This window comes from Typha angustifolia, chromosome 4 (assembly GCF_048772165.1).
Source record: "Typha angustifolia cultivar Huaian chromosome 4, ASM4877216v1, whole genome shotgun sequence".
NCBI classification, from domain to species: Eukaryota; Viridiplantae; Streptophyta; class Magnoliopsida; order Poales; family Typhaceae; genus Typha; species Typha angustifolia.
Genome location: NC_133242.1, coordinates 5215214 through 5228469, shown reverse-complemented (window position 1 = coordinate 5228469; position 13256 = coordinate 5215214).

The following is a 13256-nucleotide window of genomic DNA, read 5'->3' as shown; positions in this document are numbered from 1 at the left end:
TTAAGATTTATTTGAGAACATAGATAGTCTGAAAATAGTTACACGGCGAGAAGCATTGAAAAGCCCTCATTGAAGAGGAAGGCCGAAAAGTGAACCTCTAATGCCTCCGGATCTTATAGAGAGAGATCTAAAGGTTTGAAGCTGTACAGATCTCACTTCTGAAAATTGTATGATTTATTTTCTTCCACGAGGCTCACCAAACATACCCAAGAGATGATCAATCGCTAGCTAAAGCACAGAAAGAAAAAGAGGCCCATCTCCCATGAGCCTAGTACGTCTGAATGCAAGGAGGGAAAGAGGAGATGCCTAATAGAGAAAGGGAGAAAACTTAAAAGGGCTAAATGTACTCACAACTCAACATGAGGTTATCAATAAATTCGCAAGTCTCCTTACAAAAAAGGTTAATGGATTGGCTCGAGAAACTCTTCTTAGCTAAAAGATCCTCGCTGCGGATGCTGATGACAATCTATTAAAGGAAAGTCTTGACTTTGCTAGACAACGACGACTTCCAAAGGTAAGAACTATTTAGTTATGATAAAAAATATTTGATCTAATAACCTACATTGCCTCGTAGCATTTGCACCGTCAATTATAAATTGAAAATCTAACGGTTGCAGTTTAGTCCCGCAATTGAGCCAAACGATGAGGGGGCGAATAGTAAATTGCCCCATGTGCAATAAGGCAAACATGTAGGTGGTAATGTGCAAAAGAACCCTTACATTTATTGGCCGGACATAGGCAGGGTTGGTTAAATAGGTGAGATAGAAATGGATCGAATCCTTTATAGGTAAATGACAAGGTGGTTGTGTGGTCCACTGCTCCACTAGTTAGTGAGAAGGTCAAAGCTTGGTTGTGTTCACTGCACCAGAGTGACAGACAGGTATTTGGATTCTTTTGTTCCCTGAGGGAGACGCACTTAGATACTAAATAGAAATAATAATAATAATAATAATAATAATTTTTATAAATCATATCCTAAATTTTACCTATTTTATGATTCACAATCTATTTTTGATGATTTTGTAATCCGACCTCTACTTTTCTTCTATAATTCTTATTTAACACGCTGCGTTAACTTAGACGATACTAGAAAAAAATATTCTATTACAATATAAAATAATTTATAAATAATTAAATTACTCCTATTTTTTCATCATTTTTTTCTCTTCCCAAATGAGGAGGAGGAGGGCGGAGGATGAGGAAAGATGGTGGTAGCAGCTACGGTGGAGGAGGTAGGTAGGGAAGATTATCGAGAGATGAAAATTAAAGGGAATGGTGAGGGTATTTTAGTAATTTGGTCGATATTCGTTAGTTAAAATAATATCATGGTGTTAAATAAAAATTATAGGGTAAAAGAACGAGTCAGAGTTACAAAATCATAAAATAAATAAAATATAAGGTGTGATTTATAAAAATCATTGATAATTATAATTATCGAAGAAGATAGGGCACAATTTTATTTATTTTATGTTGTAACCAATGAGTTTGTTGATAAGTATATAAGTATCTATAGAAATTATATAAAGTAGGGCGGTGATATTATTCAATCTACTTACCTAAATTAAGAAGAAAAAAAATATGCCCAAGTGAACTCTATTTTATTCACAAGTTTCTATAGTTTAGAGATTTTATAAAGTAGCTCTAACTAATCGAGCTTGATAATAATTTACAATAATTATAACAATTTTTGGACAAAGACTGAGAGCAACAATAAAATTATAGGATTATCTTTTTAAATATATATATATATATATATGATAGTGATATTAAGGAGATAATAATAGTTAGCAATAGAGTAGCCACAACTACTTCATAAGACAGTGAATGTATCATTATTTTTTCATAACATTATTGTCACTGAAGAGAAAAATTGCCTGCCACTATGGACTTTTCCTCTGTTAATCTTACTACCCTTTTGAATAGGATATATTATGTTTGTAAATTTGTTAAGATATGGTTTCATTCTGTGAAAGAAATTTAGATGAATCATATCCTATCACCGTTCTTGCAAAATGCTGGGTATATAAGAGAGTTAAAATATTGTATATCTTTAAGTTATAAGATCTTTAGGTCAGATCGGATCATATCATGGGGTTATTTGAGTTTAGTTATTTTATTTACTTATTTAGTTTAATTAGAGTTTTAGTAGATTATGATTTATTTAATTAGCTAAATCTAACTCTTTGTAGTTTTTGAAAACTATTCGTAGAGATTCTATAGATGTCAGAATAATATCAAACTAACTGGATAAGATCGCCGACATACAAATCTACAACTTTAGTATTCATGACTTCTTCATATTTTGAATCTATTGGCGAAACAAAGGATTAATTTGAGAAAATAAGGAAGATTGATTTAGCTAAGATATGTTTATCTTTAATATAAGCTAATAAGGCAAATCCTAATAAAAATTGGTCTAGGGTTAGCCTCTATGGAGTGCAGCCCTAATTGATAATCATGGAATGAATATTGAGTTACGTTAGTTAAGTTTATTTACCTTGCATTACATATTGTCATTTTTTACCGAAGCTGTTAGATCGTCGTTATCTTCTAGAATTAGATCATAGTTGTAGAACCTCCGACGCTTTCAAACCCTAACCACCGCCTTCCTTCAGCAGCCACCGTACCCTACGACTATTCACCACCACTCTTGATCGTCTGCCACCTTCCGACGATCATCGTAATGTCGGACATTTCCTGTTCTGCTCTATTCTGGCCTATCTCTAATTTTTTTATTTTTAAATTTTCATCCCGACCTTCGATTAGGTAAAACTAGTCATTAAAACCCTAACTTACGAGGCTACTACCACTAAATTTTTATAATTTTCTCACGTTCGAATTAGTCCAAATATAATTCGTAACATTATACTGCTGCTGTGCCCGCATGTTTGTGAATATAAATGATGCTTAATTATTTAAAAAAAGGGGTAATTTTCACAGAAAAAGAAGAGGTGCATTTTTTATTTATTTAAGAGATCAGGTTCACTTTTAAGCTTTTTTGTTTTTTTTTTGTTTTGTTTTTGGGATCATGCTGTATAATGAATTCTTTTATAAATCATGCCAACTAAATTCACTTATCGTGCTACTTTAAATGTAGAATAGATCCGTAAATATTGACTAGAAAGTAACTTTATCTTTTCTACAATGTATTAATGTAACACCTAGGAAAAAAATGGCACCAGACAGAGGGGTTGAGCTACCACCACCTTACACACACAACTAGTGATGAACCGACACATGTGCAGGGTTGTCGGCTCAAGCAACGCCGCCACCCAATTTAAGCCTATCCTTTCCTCTCTCTCAGGTCATGGCCTTTGGGATTTAGAGTGTGGATAAGTCAGTTGGCATTGATTGGAGTGGCAAACCTTAGAGTCTGTGAGCTCATTGAAGCCATGGGTTTCGGCCCTGGATTCCTCCCTCACCTCTGGTGGTGATGCCTAGATGAATCCAATTGTGGGAATCAATTTCGATCCTAGTTGACTTAACAGGATCCCTACCATTATCCTCCGCAAGCTGTGGCGAATCCCCCATCTCATTCCTTGATATCCACTGCCCCGACTTAGTGCCTCCTTATGCTACTTCTCCTTTCCCAAGAATCAAAGCATCTCGGCTTCCTCCCTCTTCTTCCTTGCCTTATCACTCATAGGTCGATGCTCGATACAGCCCCGCTTTGGCTTAGACCCTTATGTAGCAACCCCCGATCTTTCTCTTCTCCTTGTTAGTTGCCCAACAACGAGGGTTTGTAGGCGAGTATTTCCCTTCCCACTTATTACTGTGCAAGTGAGATAGGGAAGAGGATGAGGTCAGGCAAGCTCGAGTTCGAGGAGTATGGCTTGGGCTGGTTAAGCTCAACCCATCTTGAGTTAGGTTGGCTGCCCAAGCTAGCTAGGCTAGGCAGGTTGAGCTTAACCAGCCCGAGCTAATGCGTGCTAGGCTGGCTTGGGCAAGCCTGAGCCCAAGGCTCTCGTAGATAGCTCGTATCTATTTTCATTTTAAATATTGAAAGATTAGTAGTGATTATACTTTACCACAGATCTCTTTCAAATCAGCACATGCCCTAAAATAGATCGAGATTAGAGTGGAACATTCTCTTCACTAAAAAAAAAAATTAGTGATTTCAAACAAATAGACTATCTACCTTTGCTGTTATTAATTAATATGATGTGCTAGGTTGTATATTAGAATAATTCACATATGACATGGTAGCCCTAACATTCATAGTTGCACATATTGATTTAGCATTATGAGTGTCTTTACCATGATTTTTGTTTATCTTTATTAGCATGTTGAGGTATGATAACATATATTACTCTATGATGATAAATATTTTTTTATGAATAATTCTCTTTTCACCCCTTAAACTACCACCATTTTTCACAATAACCACATAAACTTTTATGGATACCCAATGACCCCTGAGCTATCAAAAATATTTTATCCCTTTTAACATCTTAGATGGAATCAAGAATATACCAAATTGTCCTTCCATTTTGGTCAGCATAAAATTCTCTCTTGAGTTGCATGTGACTTACATATGCATATAAGGGATAATTATGCCATAATTTTTGCCACATGACTATCACATAGTAACCTATGGATAAAACTTTTAATAAAAACTAAATAGAATGGGTGATGTGAGGTATTTTTGATAATTTGGGGGTCATTTGTGTACCAAAAAATAAACTCAAGGGGTCATTATGAAAAAGAGTGATAGTTCAAGGGATAAAAAAATAAATTATTTTTTTATTATATTTGTTATGCTATATAATGTCACTAGCACAAATGTACCACATAAAAAGTGCATTCTCTACATCTCGATACTCGACACCTCTCCTATTGGGATAAGAGGCTAGAAAATTATATTATATTATTATAGGGTAGGCTCATGTTTGAGGTCCTAGTATGTGCATCATAAGCAATCAAACGCATTATTCACTAGGCTTAGATAGGCAATTATACTTACAATTGACGAGAGCCAATACATTTGGGGCATTTAAATTAGAGATTAAAAGGTAAGATGATGTAGCTGTACTCGATAATGTAGGGTGAGGGCGTGTGCTTAAGTAGAGTGGTGACTCATTATTTCTGCATTATAAGATGATCCCATGACAACGGTGATGACGGAGTTGGAGGTATGGGTCGATGATTGATGAGCAAACGATTCCACCGCTAGAGTCTACCCCTCAAGGGTGTTTGTATGAAATGAGTTCGGATAACAGCCAGTACGCCTAGTGTTTGAAAAGAGTTAGCATTATGTTGGGTCAGGCTATGCTAACAAATACTTATGTGCATAATTTATTGCTATTATAATGTTCAATTATTTAGATATTTATGCACTTTTTTTTTTAATGTTGAGTGCACTTATATCTATTTTATTCTTCTAGTGATAGTGCAGTATTTTATTCTTCTATTTTATTCTTCTAGTAATTTATTCTTCTAGTGCTATTATAAGCTCATCTATATTTGAGCTTTGTAGTTAATTTAGTAGGGCGTAAAACTTATTTTATCTCATGATGTAATATTTCGTAAATTGTTATGTTCTTTTTCTCTTATTGTATTTTACTTTTTAATATGTACTCTTGTATCCAAGTTCTCTACCCGATTTTGTATTATAGATGGACTTATTGTGACTCGCGAGCCCTTCTATTGTTTCCATTATTTGGTCTTATTCGATGTTGATCAAATGTTGCTAGCCCTCTTGGCCTCCACATGAACCTCATATAGGAGGCATGTGGTAGGTTATGAATGTTTCAATTATGTAATTATTTTAGGATCAAGCTAGCTAAATTCACGTATTACACTGATTCAATTATGGATTACTAGAAAATGAGCTTATTTTCTTAAGAATCATGTGATCTACAATCACACTAATTTAACTATGGAAAGATTTGGTAAGCACTCATTAAAAAATGATTATTTTTTCTATAATGTACTATAGAATTTTTTTTAGGAATCATGCTCCCTACATTTGCTATCAACATTCCCGTGTTACATCAATTTAACTACGAGATAGATCAAATAAACACTCGCTAGAAGATGTATTTCTAACTCCTAAATTCCGTAAAACCACACAACACTTGGAGATATTAAATCTGGCCAAGTAGATTATATATAATAATCTTTTGATATATACTAATTTTTGTAACATTTTACTTCAGCTAGAGATATCTAATTTGCCCAAATAAATTGTATTTCATGATTTTCTAATGTATTTCAAAATTTTTCGAACATATTACATTTAATGTAGGCTAATAAACGCATCGTACAATTCTCACTCTATACCTTATATTTTTATTATTTATAAATTAAGTCCTATGATTTTGTGAATATATGTAGAAAACACTCTACGTTAGATTTAAATAAGTATCATAAAAATATTCTGTTAAGTTAAAATATTCTATTTTAAACCGAGTAAAATACCCTTATTCCTAAAATAATTAAATGCCCTTAGTATGATTTGGTCGAGGATATTTTTATAATTTTTTTAGTTTAGTTAAACTCATCACCTAATAGATGGGTTCTAAAATTTACTTCAAATTCATTTCACTTAAATTAGGAGATAAATAGTTTCATGGCAGATGATTCGGCAATCCTAAAAATATTCTATGAAGCGATTTGATTTGATTAATTTAGTGGCTCTAGTGGAAGAGCTATTAATAGCGCCATAGGTGGGCAAGAGAACTATAAAGTCAATATATTCGGACCTTACATAGAAGAACAATATATATACTATAGAATAAAGGTAGATGTAGATGATGGAAACTGATTGACAGCTGAGACTTTTTTTCACCATCTATAAGTCAGAGCAATAGAGAATGAGATGTTTCAATCTAAGATTAAATTAGTGCACATCTTGTATGGATTGGATAGTGCAATTTTAGTAGAGGTTAATGGATAGATATGAATCACGTTTTAGAATCATAATTTTATCACTTATGCATTCAAAAAAGAGATGAAAAAGGAATATATTTCAGTCTTGTTATATAGTTTGTCTCTAATATTTAAATAGGATAATTTTCTTTTCACCCCCTAAAACTATCACCCATTTCCACACTGAACCCTTGAGTTTTTTTTGTTTTTTGTTTTTGTACACACAGACTCTCTAAATTATTAGAAATAACTCACTCCGATGATGTCGTTGACAGAATTGACGAATTAACCAAATTAGCCATCCACTTATAATGACGAGATAATTAAGTAGCTTAACTAATATTAAATTTTTTAAATTTTTAAAAAATTCCTTTATTGTCCTCTATTGTAAATCTTTTTCTGAACAAAATACTTCATTCTTCTCCTATCCAACCACATCCCACCCCAACAAGGAATGACGCATGACATAGAGCCACAGCCTAGCAGTGGATAAGGATGGCGAAGGTGGGGGGGTCCCATAATCTCAAGGTTGTGCATGAGCTTGTCGAGCTTGGGGTTGTGGGCCTCATTGAGGCTGATGGGGCGAGCCTTGAGGAGGCATGTGAGCAGTGCTAATGTGGACAACGAGGAGGGGGTGGGCCCCTTTCTGAGGTTGTGAAGTTGGGTGCGAATCAGTTGAGTCTTCGTCTCCTTCGTCTCTTCTTCTTCTTTCTTTTTCTTTTTCTTCTTCTTCTTCTTCGTTCCATTAGGTGGGGACATGGAGATGGGCATGGGAGGGTGCAGATTGGATCAGATCCCAACTGGGACCCACTTTAGCAGGGTATGATGGATCACTGCCGATAGAGGAGGAGAAGCTAAAGCTGGAGGCATCGGAGGAGGTCAAGATGGGGCAAGGTGTAAGAGGTGATCTAGTGGCCAATGGCAAGGATGGAGGACAGGGTGACGAGGAGACTCGTCTGATCCCTATCTCCTATTTAAATATATCAGATACGTGCATCTAGATTTTAATAAAATACTTTAAATTGAAAATCTTAGGCTAAACCTAATCTAGGAGATAATGGACAACTACGGAAACACAAATATAGACAAATAACCAGGAATAAACATGAAAACAAACTCAAATGATTTTACGTAAAAAACTCTAAATCTAAATAAAAATTATCAATAGTTTTTCTAGAATAAAATCAACTACTAATAATATGAAAATACATGAATTAAGATTTGGATAAAATACTTAATAAAACTATATCTATTATCAATATCTCAATAAGAAGTGGTATCACATTCTTGACATCATGTAATTCAGATGAAACCAAATTATTAAGAGTCTTTATTTTTCTAAAAAGAAGTCATGCATAAGACATATATGCAATTATTGCAAATTTTGCATAAATGGGTAACCATGATCTCCCTTATTTCTTTTCCATTTTACAAAGATAATATCTAAAGCAAAGTAGTGACTTTTTGCAATAGTGGTTGTCACTTTTCGTAATGTCAAGAAAGTAGAGCACCTTACAAAAAAAAAAAAAGAAAAGCTAAAGAAGAAAATGGAAAGTAGATGGGAGGATATTGGGAAGTGGGAATTATTCTCTCCATCTTGGGAAGTCAGAGTAGTAATACTTTTCATGATATATACCATAAGAAAAGTGAAAGGAAAAAAAGATTGAAGTGATCTCCAATTGGAGATCAAATAAACTTGGGCTAGTTTAAGGATGAGATTGAAAGTTAATGGATTGGATAATAACTCTCTCTCTCTCTCTCTCTCTCTCTCTCTCTCTCTCTCTCTCTCTATATATATATATATATATATATATAGATGATAAAGTTGGCAACTGTAACTGGATATTATGGCATTCATATATAAGGTAACAGTCATCTACTACTCATAAATAAGAATTTAAGGATTAGTTGTATTTTATTCACCTATGGTTTAGCTCAATATATGAAATCTTCTTTAATTTCAACTTAAGTACTTAAAACTCTATCGTTTGGATTAAAATATATTTCATCATATTTGATCAAATAACAAGTTGAATTGGATAAAATCATAGAGAATTTAATAAATTTTCTAACACATTTAAAATAATACCTATCAAATTTTAGATGACAAATATATAATAAAAGTATACATTTATTATTTTAAATATGTTGAAGAGCTTATTTAATCATCTAATAGTATCATGCAATTAAACCAAAACACATTTGAGTTAATTAATGTCCATTTTCCCTTAAATTTCAGTCACACTTTTACCACCAAATCTTTATATCTATCCTTATCTTAGAGTGAAGTTCAATCTGACTTCACAAAAGAAAGTTGGAAGCTAATATAACCCTCTAAGGTGAAAGATATTTTAGTGAGATTGGGTTCAAATTAATCCCAAATCTTGGCTGGACTTCTCTAATATAGACTTTGGCATATACAATAGAATGATTAGTATCTTAAATAAATAACAATAATATCTAAGCTAAGCTTCTTAAGATCACATGAGCACTCTTGGTTTGCTAGCCTTTGAGATTAAGATAGGCATTGGTTGTTGGTTCCAAGACAGTTCTTGTGCCCTTAGAGCTGGATCATTGTGATTGCTTAATATAAGGTTTAAAAATCTTGGTTTAATCATCATCCAACCAAAAGCTTTGCACAAAAGGATACAATATTGATTTGCATGTGGATCCCTAAGTGCTGCCTTTGTGGGGGATTCTTGGAGGAAGATCCATGTTCATATGAACTATAAGAATTAATTCCTTTAGATTTTACTTTTCCTATTATTTGGTGGTTAATTTGGAGAGGGAAGAAAAACTACTCTTTAATTGGGAGTTTAGAAAGGAGGAGGGACTAATTGTTAGAAATTTTCACACTTCTGTTCTTTTAATGTAACTTTTAGTTCTTCTACTAAAATCTAATTGCGGTCGGATTCCTATTTCTTCGATGAAAAAGAAAAGTTTAAATAAAAAAAAACTCCTCAAATTAACTTGCAAAAAGAATTTGTTAAATGAGATTTGATACAAATATTATTTTCCTAAAAGCTTGGTTAACAATATATAATATAATAAAAGAGATTTGATCACAAAAATAATGCCCCGCCATAATACATGTACCCTAAGTATGAATAGTATTATCAAACTCATCTATTTAAGTCAACTCTACTTCTTGGATCGATTAGAATGGTTTGAATCCAAAAATAATATTAGAAATAAAAAAAATATAAAATTATTGTTCTATAACAGCTTAAACTTTTATGGCGGTTGATGAGTTTATAAATTGCACATATAATAATCCGGCTACAAGGGTTAAGTATACTCTATTTTTTTGTATAATATGTAAATATTTTTGCTTGTTGTATGTATTTTATGTGATTGATTAATTTCTTCTTCTTATGACACTATTAAAGAGAATTGCACTGCAAAAAACCAACAAATTGGCTCATCTTCATACTGCTAGTAATGCAGACATTGAAGATCTATCAAAGCTTCTGCCAGGAGAGTAAAGATGGAATCCAAGGACAGTATGTGTGTACTTTTATTGCTATTATTTACTGTTATCAAGGCTAAACTATTAAGATTAATTACACCTAGACTTTGAATTGCAATTTATTTTTCTAATGCACTTTAACCCAAATATTCTCTCTTTCTTTCTTTCTTTCTTTTAAACAAGTATAACATATGTTGTTCTTAGAACACCTAAAATTGATCATTGTCACTCACTGGAAATTTATATAGGGAATCTTGGTATAATTATTCCAAAAAGAAAAAGAAAAGTTTTAAATGAACACTTGGATTCAATTAAGACAACCAAAGACCCACCAAGATAAATATGTGTAAGATGAGATGGAATCACATTGCAAGCACCAAAATGATATATTAAGAGAAAAAGGAGAGAAGCAAATCACATATTATGACTGTTTACTTACATATCAGCTCTCATCTTATTTCCATTAATAAAGGGTTGTCAGAAAGGTTAAAACATCAGCCCTAACTGATGCACATCTGAAGGTATTCAATTCATTCACGTAAACACAATTGATGGATCGCAGCAGCACTCATCTATAAGGAAGCAGCAGCATAGAGCTGCAAGGCTGCAAAAGAAAATTAATAACAAGTTACTATTTTTTCTTTACTTGAATTTTATAATCTATATTAGAATTCGGTGCGGCTCACAGCATCGCTCGATATGCGCCAACATATTGATAGTGCACATCTGACTACTCCAACTGCGCCCGTTTAAATGAGATGATCCTATACATTATATTTTTGAGGGCGATTAAAGAAGTCAGATACACGCAATCGATACATTTGTGCATATCCAACGGTGCTTCTTAAGCGACTCGCATCGAATTCTCGCTCTTTACTTTTATATTAGTAAGATTAAAGAAAGGAAAATAAGAAAAGGAGTAGAATGTAAACCATCCTTCCAGAAAACTAGGCTCTGATCTCGGTGGAGGAGCTGCATATTGTGGTGGTGCCATCACCGGAGGGCCTTGATAGTTTCCTTGATAATACCCTATAAAATTTTACAATTAGAAATAGAGAAAAAAAATTAAAAAACCTAAAAAATAGGAAGAATTAAAAAAAAAAATCAAATGTTTGAAATCTAACTAAGTAGATGGAGTTACATATATAAATATATATACCTTGAGGAGGGTATCCATAAGGATACTTGGGATCATTCATCTTGTAAACTTTTGGTGTTCTATATGTGGCTTCAAGTAAGAGAGTAGCTACAAGATTAATGAAGGGGGAGAGAGTTATATATATATAGAGAGAGAGAGAGAGAGAGATTCTCATTATTATAGTAGGTGATTAATTTATATATATAAGTAGAGTTGCAACCAAATAAAAAGAAGGAAGGAAAGCATCGAGATAAAGGAGACCGACAAGAATAAGAGCTATGACGTGTTCGTGAGTGTTTCCTCGGATAAAAGTTATTCGGGTTTTGAAAGGAGAATAAGAGTATCTATCTATACCACAATACCATCAAATATCGAAAAAGTTTTCTTTAGATTGGATAGGGCGGTGGCAAAGTTAGCTCATTCATAACTTTATCCATCTTTCTTTTTTCTCTTCTCTTTTTTATCTGAATACATATGTGAACGAGATTGTGAACTTATTTGAAATAGACAAGGATAGGAGAGAATAATTCATTTTGTACTACTCTTTTTTACTTCATTCTGATCTTAATTAGGGCAATATGTCTAATATTTGAACTTCTATTTGTCCCACTTAACTATTTATTTATAGTTCTAATCTATATGCAAATGCTTGTCTTGTTTTATATTTATGTTCAAAATTATTGGCGAAAGTAATTTTCTATTAAAATCGTTAATTTTTTTTGATCATATTGCCGTTTGTATTAGCAGAGAAAGATTGCGAGGAAAAAAATCTAAGAAAAATGTTAAAAAAAACTAAAAGAATTTAAAAAATTATTATTTATAATTAGTAATAGTAACATAAAAGGATTAAATGACATAAATGAATGTTTAAGTAGCTAATCTACATTTGTATATTTTGGCATAACTATATGGGTGTAAATTATATATATATATATATATTTTCCCTTAAAATATATTCTAGATTCAATTAAAAAAGAAATCATGCAAATAAATCAATATAACTTTAGATAAACTATAAAACCCGTATCTGTATCCGAATACAAATTCATATACAACGATGAATAGAAAAATAAAATTCAATCTATACCCGACAAAATTCAGATAAACAACTTCTAAATCCAAGCCATATATTTCTCCCTTTTTTATTTTTTTAATCAACAAATGTTTTAATGCGACAGAGGTTTGGAATCAATTTGATATTGTTCCATGTCTAGATTTTGTGATTTCTTTTTGGATTTAGAATAAATACCACATTAGCAAGCTCAAAAGTTGTTTCTTGTCTCAGTTTGATGTCAACTTAGAACAATAGAAATATAAAAATCCAGTTCACATTTGAGAAGAAGATTAGATTGGTTATGGAATAAATTTAAAACTAGTATAGTTATGCTCATTTCGTTTACTTGTATGAGAAAGTTTATACCGATTTAGAGTATAAACTAGTATAATAGTATAATAATTATACTTAGAAGCATTTCAAATTAAAGGGGAATAGATTTTAAATTAATCAACTAAAATGTCCTTAGTGGGTGGATGTAGTACACTTAACATAATATTATTTAAAATACCTAATATTAACGTCAGTTTTATATGCTAAAATTATTATTTACACAATATTTTTTAATACCTGTTATAAATGGTAAAACTACTCTTTTGTCCTCTAAACTGGTTTTTTTTCGTCTCATTTAATACTCCTTTTTCCCTACAAATGAGGTTACCTACATGTTTTAATTGCTAAAATTACTATTTTACCCTTTACACTTAGTTTTGTCATCTAATATT